The following is an 11,303-nucleotide window of genomic DNA, read 5'->3' as shown; positions in this document are numbered from 1 at the left end:
TTTATTATACACACACACACACACACACACACACACACACACACACATACACTAGCTCAGACACGCACACACTAGCAAATACCGACACACGCGCACACAGCATGTGGGGGCTCCGGGCCTCTGGACTGTTTTCCCTGCAGTGATGAGGAGGTGTGAATATCTTCTGACGGCCTGCTGCACGCTCACAGATAACCCCGCCATGGAAACGGCTGCCAGAGAGCAATTGGCAGGCCCCAGATCAGCCTGTTTCAGCCCGCCTCACTCATCCCGCACAGATTCGGGTTTGTTGACACATCATGTCGCTAAGCACCAGAGATGATGAGGTCATAAAGGGGCGCACAGCTGTGTCTAGGAGCCGTGGCGAAGGTGACGCCTGGGACACGGGCTCAGAGCAGATACGGAAACACAAACCACTCATTGTTGTGACACTTCCAAGGTTGTTTCTTCAAAGGCAGCTGTTACCTTTAACGTATCCTTAAATCTTCTTATTTGCCTTGACATTTGATTATTGCTGTTCCAAGAATTCCTTATCTGTGCGTAGGCATGCCGCCCTAGTGCTCAACAACAAAGTCAGAGGAAATCCCTGGTTTATAGTTGTACACGCTTTTACAGTTTTTCAATTATCCTCTATTTTACTACTGTTAAGAAGAAACCTGGCCACAAACTCAGAATCAGGACATGCAGTCAGTGACATTTAAAGGGCAGGGACTTAATCAACGCAAGCTTATGACCCATGCTTACTGGAAATTCCTTGTTGAACGGTTTCAGGGTTACCCACACATATTGGCTCAGTGTAGACACATGCTGATCCGCCCACTGTGGCATGACGTTATGATATTATTCTGTCCCCAACCCTTCATCTGTCAGCAATGAGAAGATAGATAGATAGATAGAGATAGATAGATACTTTATTGAAGGGGAAATTCAAGAATTCACTAGAAGTTCACTAGTCAATTCCAGCTGGGTAAGAAACCCACCACTGGAGAGCCGGCCAAGGCCCCAAAGATGTCTGTACCAGTGGGCTAAGAGCTCATAGAGAAAGGTGGCCTAATGATGTCGTCAGTTGACTATTCAACTTAATTTGTGATTAGAGTATACTGTTCAATTGTGGGCATCGCAAATTGAGATGGGTGCCAGGCGTAGACATGACAGGCGTAGACCAGCGCTATTTACCTGATGGAGTGAAAGCTGAGTCAATTCCACGTAATATGGAAGGCACCATTGTATAGAACTGGAGACAGGGAGGACGTTAGGCTGGACCAATGATTTCAAAGTTACACAAAGTCTTTGCCCGTTACAATGCTACAGTTGGAAACATTTTCCAATTGTGAGAAGCCAGACTCTCTTGACAAAGTGAAACAAAGTAGTGAGTCTGGAAACCAGGCTGGGCTCACACAGCCATGCTGAGAAGAGTTGAGTAAGGTGGACACACACACACACACACACACACACACACACACACACACACACACACACACATCTCAGATTACCTTTGAACCAGCTGTGCATGGTACGGCAGGGTAGTGGAAACTGATACCGTCCCAAATGACAACATCACATGATGTCTCTTCCTGTTGACTTACATGATCCCAAATATGACTGAGGAATTCCAGCTGATACACTGAGCTAGGAGAGCCCAGGGTGGCACTAGAGTGGAGGTCCCAAACATAAGAATGTGCCACAGCCTTTACTCTTCTAAGAAAAGGACAGACATACGTTCGACATGTGTGAAGAAGTAAACACTGTGAGGTAATATAACGGGCTAATTAGAAGAGTAATCCAGACTCGTTGTTTGAAAGGGTTTCACTAAAAAACTGTTTTTTTTTATACTTTATTGCAGCTGGAGCTTGCCAAAATAGCACACGCATGTTTGTGTTGTGCTTTTAATTAGCCCTTAATGCATACCGCCTTCCCCTTCATTTGGAGAGCTATGGGCACATCCTGCCTCAGAGAGATGGGCACATGGTGGCAATTGCTGGCATCAAGCTCCATTAGTCTTAAGGAAAGAAGTCTGATCATATGCCATGCATCAGTCTTTCTTCTGTAGCATATGCCACAGTCTGCACTTACTCCCCTATGGAACACATTTATAGCATATAGCTACACGTGAACAGATTTACAGTAGAAGAGAAAAACAGTGATGACACTAATAGAATGTTCGATCTGGTGAACCTAGTCTCTTTAACCTGTGCTTATATGTGTGTCTGGGTGTCAACCTACTGCTGAGAATGACCAGCTAATCCTGTGTGTGTGTGTGTGTGTGTGTGTGTGTGTGTGTGTGTGTGTGTGGGTGTGTTTCCTCTCACTACCTATAAGTAACATTGGGTTTTACTTTATGAAAACACCACCTCCGCTCAGTCTTCTACTAATGCATACCAGCACCTTAACTTCCCTACAGTCACTTCCCTACAGTAAATCAGTCATCCACTGGCCAGTCCAGGAGTGGAATCTCCAGGCTCTGGAACAGTAGCTGTGCTCTGGCCTGTGTTTACCAACGTGCCCACCCAGCTGTCCTCAGGCACAGTGGCTCTGGCGTTCAGAGGGCCCTGTCAGCTCTACTGGCTGGGCCTTTGTTGACATGGCACTCGACAGGATGGGTAAGTGAGAGACGGTTAAAGGCTAACGTTCATTTTTCATCAGTCTGTGTCTGTGTGCACTTGTTGGCTGGGGTGTGTGTGTCCAGGCCTACCTTGGAAACTGCCCCTGTTTTTTCTTTCTCTCTCTCTCTCTCTCTCTCTCTCTCTCTCTCTCTCTCTTTCTCTCTTTTTTTGTTTGGTCTCGGCGCTCTCTCCAACAGCCTCTCTTATTTCTCCTGTCAGAGACTCGGTGGAAATTCCCCCAGAAACCCTCAGTTGGCTCCCAAATGTCCCTCCACTCTCACTCAGGTCTATCTTCCCTCCATCTCTGCTCGTCCACCTCCTCCCCCTCATCCTTCTCTCTCTCTCTCTCTCTCTCTGTCCATTTCCCCACCTCCGCACCATGACTCCCTCCTTTTTCTTTATCTCTCCAGTTCTTTATTTTCTTCCCTTTCCCTTCGCACAGCGCCCGCTTCTTAGGGAAATATTTAATGGTGGGGGTGGACGTTGGAGGGGGAGCGGCCAATGCCAAAGCCCACAGACCTCTTTCCACTAAACACAAGGAGTTGCCGTGGAGATAGAATCACATATGGATAAATTGGATTTGCTCTCCCTGTCTCTTAGTTTCTGTTTTCATGGCTTGCCCTCTTTCTATCTTTACCCCCTCATTCTCTCCCTCCCTCCTTCCCTCTATTCCTCTCTCTCTCTTTTGTTCTTTGTGCTCATGTTGTGCAGAGCCGTTCCAATGCTCCTCGCTGAGATGGTTCATTGTCTGGTTTTTATCTGTGAGCCTCATATGATTTGTACAGTAATGGCTCCAACCATTAGGAACATGGATGCCAGTGAGCAGAATTAGATCCTATCTCCTCCTGGCTTGTCCCAGTTGGAGAGCCTCCTCCTTTAACCCCCCTTCCCCCTCGCGTTTACTTGTTCCATGTTTCCCTTCAGCAGCATCAGGAGAGGAGTCATGCCTTGACTAATGTCATGCCAGCGCTGGAGATGCCGTGGTCACACTCGCCCAGTCCTTTAAATGATAGAGTGGGTACAGACCAGCTGGCACCAGCTCTCCCCCTTGTCATGGTTTCTGTCAAGACTTAGCCTGTGTGTGTGTGTGTGTGTGTGTGTGTGTGTGTGTGTGTGTGTGTGTGTGTGAGTGTGTGTGTGAGTGAGTGAGTGTGTAAGTGTGAGTGTGTGTGCGTGTGTGTGTTTATACGTTTGTGAAATTGAGCGAAACTTGGCTGTTTATCCCCAGCCGTCATGATTCATATTTACACGCAATGAGGAAAAGCCTGCTTTCCCTCTTTTGACCTCCTGGCTGCTCCACGGTTCCAAGGACTGGGTGCAGAGTTTCTCTCTCAACAAGTGCAGAGTTAGTCACCGAGCGCTGTGGAAGTGAGCTGAGGCAGTAAACATATGTAATTCAGGAGTGTGGGGTGTGTGTGTGTGTGTGTGGGTTGGACTGGGGCTCAGCATGGCCAGGCTACCGTACACACAGAGTGCAGTAGTCCCCCTGTGCAGCAGCGGTAGTCAGAAACGCTCAAAACCCCCCCAAGGCCAGCGCACAATGGGCCTCTGCACTCATAAACTGCACCAAAAACTGTGACCCAGCTGCACTGAATGATTTGCGGCACTGCACACAGTTCTATATTTTTAGAGGTCAAGAGGAGGTGGGGGGGTGCAGAAGAACAAAGGAGGCTTTGTTTGAGGCAAGAAAGAGCAGAGAGCAGGTTTATGTGGAGGGGGGGTGTTAGGTTGGTCGGTGTGTAGAGTAGGTTTGGAGGTGGATGGGCAAACTTCCACCCTTTAAATATGGCCGGTGTTTGTGATTGAATTACGTGAGCTGATGTGAGCACTTGATTTTACTTTTTATGTGCTGACCCAGAGGATGGTTTGGACGTCCACTTTGAGTCGACAGCTATCCACATCTTTCATGTTGCTGTAACTCTCAGTAACTTAGCCTTGGAAAGAAAATCAATAAACCAGATTTATAGAAAGGTTTTGGAACTCCACAGTGCGACCAGGTTCAAAAGAGAACACTTAGTTCTATTTCTAACTTCAACTTTTCCTGAACAGACACATAAACTCTCCCGGTTTTAGGAAGGTGACAAACAAAACACAGAAGAAAAACACACATTTCTCCATGTTGACAGGAACTCTTTCTTTGCTCGAAAGGAAACACTTTGCTTCTCTTCCCTCTCCCTCCCTCTGCGCCAGGCTCTTCGGGCCTTTGCAGTGTGTCAGGGGTTCCGACGTCGAGAGGGGCTCGCTCTCGCTCTGTTCTGCTCCGTAGATCACGGTGCTAAAAATGTTCCCCTGGAAGGTGGGAGTGTGGTGAGTTCCAGCACGAGTGAGTAATAGTGCAAGAGCAACAACAGGCTCGAGAAATTCATCATAAATTCTTCTCGTGGAGGAACTGGATCCCGGGCCACAATCATGCATGGAATACTTCAGCGTGCCGAGAGGGAGAGGGAGAGACAGAGCGTGCCGTGCCGTGCCAAGTTTGAAACGGGGGGCTTTATTAATCCCCTTCAAACCGCCATGTATGGCTCTCTCCGAGACAACAAAGTACATTTAATCATAAATAAAACATTTGGACTAATACTTTAAGAAATATACATTGAGTGCAGCCCATTGAAGGTAATCCCCTGCAATCTGCTGCATAACCCCCGTCTATAAATTCTACATAGTGAGTGTGTGTTTGTGTGTGTGTGTGTGTGTGTGTGTGTGTGTTTGAGGACTCTAGAGGTGAATGCACTTTGTGATGGTAGGACTAAATTGAACCAGATGTAGTGAATGGAATATGCTGAGTTTTTTTGTGCTGAGGTAATTCTTGGGTCTGTTCTGGGACTATATATTTATACACACACACACACACACACACACACACACACACACACACACACACACAGAGGCATGTGACTCCAGACTTAAGGAGATGCTATTATCTGAATGGTCACATGAATGACATCCTAGTTGTGGAAAAATCTCATGCTCTTGGCTCTGATGTTGTGGTAATGTTATATGTTATGTGCATTGCATATGTACGCAAACATATAAAACCCTTTTATAGATGTTTCCTGTGGCTGCTGTTCAATAAAAAAAATATACTCACACTCAACAAATGCAACACAAGTGGGCACACACACACACACTATGTTTATATATATATATATGTACACACTTTCACACACAGAATAATGCCAGGTTTTGAATTTAAGCTGGCACTTAGTAGACCCGGCAAAACTCTCAGGTTGGGACTTGGGAGGGGATACTTAAAAAGATGGTTTGTGTCAAATGTACCCTGCAGCATGTGGATAACTCATAGGGTAATAAATATGACTTTGCCATCCAGGCCCTCTCCTTGAACCTTCCCCACCAGCCCTGCCAGTGGAGTGTTTCGCCAGGTTTTGCAGGGGAAGACAAAAATAACTTATTTGTAAATTACATGTTTTCCCTTCTGCCCACCGACTCATTGACTCCGAGCGACGGTAATTGGGTAATGGAGATGGATTGCAATTTAATGCTATAGTTTGGCATCCAGCAGTGAGATCCTGATACGCTCCTGGCTCAAGGATGTGATTGAAACCATTATTTTTCAGGGTCGAACCCCAAATGAATAGTGCTATTACGGTTGTTGCACATGTACAACAATCATTGCAGCACTAGCAATCTCTCTGGTAAGCCCACTCTCCAACCCTCTCTCTCTCTCTCTCTCTTACTCTGTTTTCTATCCCTCTCTATCTCTCTCTTCTCTTACTCTCTTACGCGACCTCTGTCCTTCGTTTTTTTTATCCTCCTCTGTCTATGCTTGAGTGCAGTCATCCACCAGTTGGCAGAGCCGCACCATATCAACTTCTCCCATTTCTCTCTTTCTCTCTCTCTCTCTCTCTCTCTCTCTCTTCGGCACAGAAACTTTCCAGGCTGTCCCTGCATGCGCTTATCTTGGCTGCAGAAGGCGCTTTTAGCTGAGCGCTTCTCTTGTGAGAGCCAGATCAGCAGAAAAGCTCCGGGCTCTGTGGAGCTCTCCCCTTTCATCTGTTTGGGCCTTGCGGGCAGCCCCGGGGTCCAGAGGGCAGAACCGAACCGAACCACCGCGCCTGCTCCGCTCCGCTCCGATGATCCTATCTGCTCCGATCCGTGTGAGTAAATAGAAGCGCCGGCGGGACAGGTCGCTTGATGGTTCGCTCGTCCGGCCGGCCGCCCGCCTGCACTCCTGGAGCAGCGCGCGGCGGAAAACAAAAACCTGAGAAATCCCCTGGGTTCAGCGGGAGAGAAAAGCTCAAAGACAACATTACGCCCCGGCCGTGTCATCCAGAGTGCATGACTTCATCTGCCGCTCTGAAAACAAACACACTGCTAAGCCAGAGAGAGAGAGAGAGAGAGAGAGAAAGAGATGGTTGAGAAAGCAGGGGGGGGGGGGGGGTGTTGGAGAGAAGGAGAAAAAGAGTGAAAGATTGTTGACAGAGGTGAGAGAGAGAGACAGACAGAGTGAGAGGACTGCGGTGGGGGTAGCTGCTGAAACTTGCCCCTTTCCTCTTGCATACATATTAGCACACGTAAACACCACCACCACACACACACACACACACACACACACACAGAGAGACACACGCCTGCCAGCGTAGTCAGCACCACAAAGGAGACTTCTGTCCGCGACCCCCATGTCCCTCGCCACAAGCAAATTCTGTGTGTGTGTGTTTGTGTGTGTGTGTGTGTGTGTGTGTGTGTGTGTGTGTGTGTGTACGGAGTAGGGTGGGGGGGAGCTTTGCATATCCCAACGTTTCCGGAGAGCAAAGGCTTGGGGAAGCAAACAGGCGTGTGTCTCGCGTCCTCTTGGCCCAGCGCAGTGCGATTGTCCTGTGTTTGCGCGCGAGAGCGAGACAGAGAGACATTCAGCCCACATGTTTGGGGAGAAGAAAGTCAGGCGACCATGTTTGTCTTTCCTGACATCCGAGGTGTTGGGTCCTGTGTGCGTCTTCCCGGACCCGAGGGTTCCGTTACAGCTTGACTGACTGAGTCCATTACTATTGACGGAACTTGGCCCACAGACACACAGAACTGGTTTGAGTCTTTTGAGTCGAGGGATGTGTGTGTGTGTGTGTGTGTGTGTGAAGGGGTGGGGGGATGTGGTTGGGATTTCAGGAGCGTGACAGTGCCCAGAGGACTCATTTCGGGGGGCCTGCTCAGCACCCGTGCCCCTGTGCCCCTGTTCCACTTCATGCCCACACCCCACCACCGCCAGCGTCCCTGGGCACCCCTGTTTCCAGTCATTAGCAGCGCAGGCGCAGCACTGAGGGCAGGACATTGTTAAACCACAGGCTTTCCAGGAGGCCCACTACAGAGGAAGAGGAGGAGAAGAGAGGAGAGCAGGAGGGAGGAGAAGAGAGGAGGTGGAAGGAAAGAAAGAGGAGGAGAGAGAGGTAGAGTAGGAGGTGGAGGTGGAGGAGGTGGAAATGAGAGGAGTCCTGTGCAACGGCCTCCTCCCCACCTCTTCCTTCAGGGCTGTTATTCCAGCAGTCCTGATTGATGTCTTTTTTTCCTCCTCACCGAGCGCGTGTTGGGGAGAGTGTGGAAGGTATGCGGCCCCTCCTGGCATGAGGGCCCGTAGGGCCAAGCGGGAGCCCGAGGCATGCTCTCTCTCTCTTCCTCTCTCTCTCTCTCTCTCTCTCTCTCTCTCTCTCTCATACACACACACACACATCTCTGCTCCGGCTCCTCCAGGATAAAGGCCTAATCCAGCTCACCTCTTTCAAGCCCTCGGCAATGTCCCGGCTCACTGAACAGGAAGCTCATTCAGGGGCCAATCGGACCGCACCTTTCCTCTGCTGCACTGGGAGAAATGTGTGTGTGAATGTGTGTGTGTGGGGTGGGGGGTGGTGGGGGGTCACCCCTCGGGTTCACATCCAGTCGGACTTGGAGGGGCGTAAGGGGAAGGGGCGGGGCAGGAGCTAGCGGCGGTGGCGGTGGCGGTGGCTCCTCCAGGCCAAGTTTAGTTTTGTCAGCTCAAGGGAGCCACGCTCGTGCGTCAGCTGGGGATCAAGCTGCTTTTGTTGGGGAGGGCCCGAGACCACGCTGCCTCCGCCACCACATCAAAGAGAGGTGTCTGGTCGCGTTAAGGGAGATGAGGGGCATGGACACGGGTGAGGGGCAGCAGAGCAGAGAGAGAGAGAGAGAGAGAGAGAGAGAGAGAGAGAGATAGAGACGGGTGTATCGAGGCGCTCGGGACAAAGGCTGTTGTCTTAGCTGGACAATTGCATGCAGCTGAGAGACAGCAGAGGCCAGCACTGAAGCACTGACACTGTGAGGCAGGAGGAGAGAGGGAGGAAGGGAGAAAGAGAGAGGGAGAGATGGAGAGGGGGAGGAAGAGAGACAGAGGAAGGGAGAGATAGAGATACAGTATAATAAAAGGAGAGAGAAATAGACACACAGAGAGACAGGCGAGAGAGAGAGAGTGCGAGAGCGAGAGCAAGTTTTGACAGAGCAGCTGTCACAGAGGTGTGAGAAGGCCTGCTGTGAAATGACACTGTGGATGAGCGGAGGCAGAGTGCAGGTACGGAGAGCAGAGTCCAGCAGCAGGACTCCCGAAACAAATCATCTCACTGGCCTGCACACAACACTAGAGTGGTGTTCCACACACTGCTGTCAGGGGGAGATATGCTGTAATCTCTAGGATCATCAAAAGGAGCCTGCTTGTACGCTACTTTACAGATTTGACTGTGCATTTGTTGGCATATACTGTAACGCGCTACGCCTTCCTGTACTGCCCCTGAGATTCGCGTCACTTTACTTTCCTGTGTGAAGCTTTGCAGGCCTGGTGGAGCGCTTTGTGTGGAATGAAAGAATCCCCCCGAAGAGACTAAACATCTGGATGTTTGGATTTACTTTTTTCCCCCGTCAAGGTCCACATTAGCAGGTGCTTCAGGGATGACGTGATCCAGTAGAGTCCTGGCGGATACTGTAGGTAGGTAGGCCCACGTTCACACACTGTTAGCCTGTGGACTAACGTCTCCTGGCTGCCGTGAGATCCGGGTTGCCTGTCTGCTCAAATGGGGGAGGTTTATTGGCAGGTGTGACCTTTGACCCCCCCCCCCCCCCCCCCCCCCACTCTCTTTCCTCTGTCAACACGCCGACGACTGATTACTGTGCTCAGGCACGAGGCAAGACCTCTTTTTGTCTGCTCCACCTGCTCCTTAAACCAACAACCTTCTCCTCAAAGAAAAACGAAAGAATGAAAGAAAAAAATGTATCAGCCTTTCTCTCTCTCTCTCTCTCTCTATCTTTCTCTCTTTCAGGTCAGAACATTCTAGAACAGTTTATCCTACGTAGCGCAGATGTACAGGGAACAGCCCAGATAAGCCAGAGGAATGTTTTTCACTCGCAAAGGACCAGAAAGCAATCAGGGTTTTTTGCTGATCCAGAGGGAACCTGCCTGTAATAAAAGCAGGCACAGCTGCCGTGTGTTCTCTACAGCCTCCCCCAGAGCCAGCCTGCTGAAAACAGAGGTAATTAGGTGGATGTTAACTAGGCAGTGGTTACGTCAAGTGGCAATTTGGGTTGAACTGAAATTTGAGTGGGGGAAGGGCTTTGGGTTTGTTGGTGCAGTGTCGTTCCATCGACCCCACCATTTTTTTACCCCAGAACACCCAACCCTTACACAAGTACAAACACACACACACACATTCACACACACACACACACATACACACACACACACACACACATGTACGCAAACATACACTGGAGCTGAAAAACTGGGCCCACTGGTGTCCAGATGTTTCCTTAGCGGATGAAAGACAGGGGAAGCTCTCCTCCAAAGCCCCTACTGCACGCCAGCACAGCATCCAACCTGGACCCCAACCAGGAGGAGTCATCCATGCCTCCATACCGTTTCCGGCCAGACCTGGCAGGAGAGAGGCAAAGGAGAAGTGGAGCAGAGAGAGAGAGAGAGAGAGAGAGAGAGAGAGCAATATTTCTGATTTACAGGATCAGGATGTGTTCACAGCTCGGGGAGGAAGCAGAAGCCGACAGGCCTATCGCTAACTACACAGCGTTTGATAAGAGACAGCCTGGAAAGGCGCTGGTCTCAGTGTTTGAGATGAGGGAGTGGGCAACGGAGCAGAAACACGTTTGCAGCACAGCTACAGGCTAAGAGCCTCCAAAAACATGTGCCTGCCTGCTCGGCCGGGATCGTTATTCTGACTGAGCCACTACATATGAACCAAAACAGCTTTACAAGAGACTGTACAGCGCAGACCTGATTAACACGTTCACTCTCCTGGTGATGCACATGCATGAGCTGCCCCACGGTGTGTTTCACCTGGACAAACAAACAGGCTGTTGTGAGCCCCTCCGTCCCGCCCCTGTGCTTGGGTGAGCAGCCTGTGGTCTGGCCCACGCACTCCAGCAAGCTGCCAGTAATTAGTAGAGGCCTCAGGTGCAATATTAATGGCTTTTATTTCACACAGCTGAACATGTTTATTACCTCTATAGCAACCACTAAAGCTGTCTCTGTGTGTGTGTGTGTGTGTGTTTGGGTGGGTGGATGTGTGTTTCATCGTGTGTGTGTGTGTGTGTGTGTGTGTATGTATATTTTTGTGGGTTTGAGTTGGGGGGCTTGTGTGTGTGTGCGTGTGTGCGTGTGTGTGTTTGGGTGGGTGGATGTGTGTTTCATCGTGTGTGTGTGTGTGTGTGTGTGTGTGTGTGTGTGTGTGTGTGTGTGTATGTTTG

Source organism: Alosa sapidissima, chromosome 3, assembly GCF_018492685.1.
Source record: "Alosa sapidissima isolate fAloSap1 chromosome 3, fAloSap1.pri, whole genome shotgun sequence".
NCBI lineage: Eukaryota > Metazoa > Chordata > Actinopteri > Clupeiformes > Clupeidae > Alosa > Alosa sapidissima.
This window is presented reverse-complemented; position numbering follows the sequence as displayed.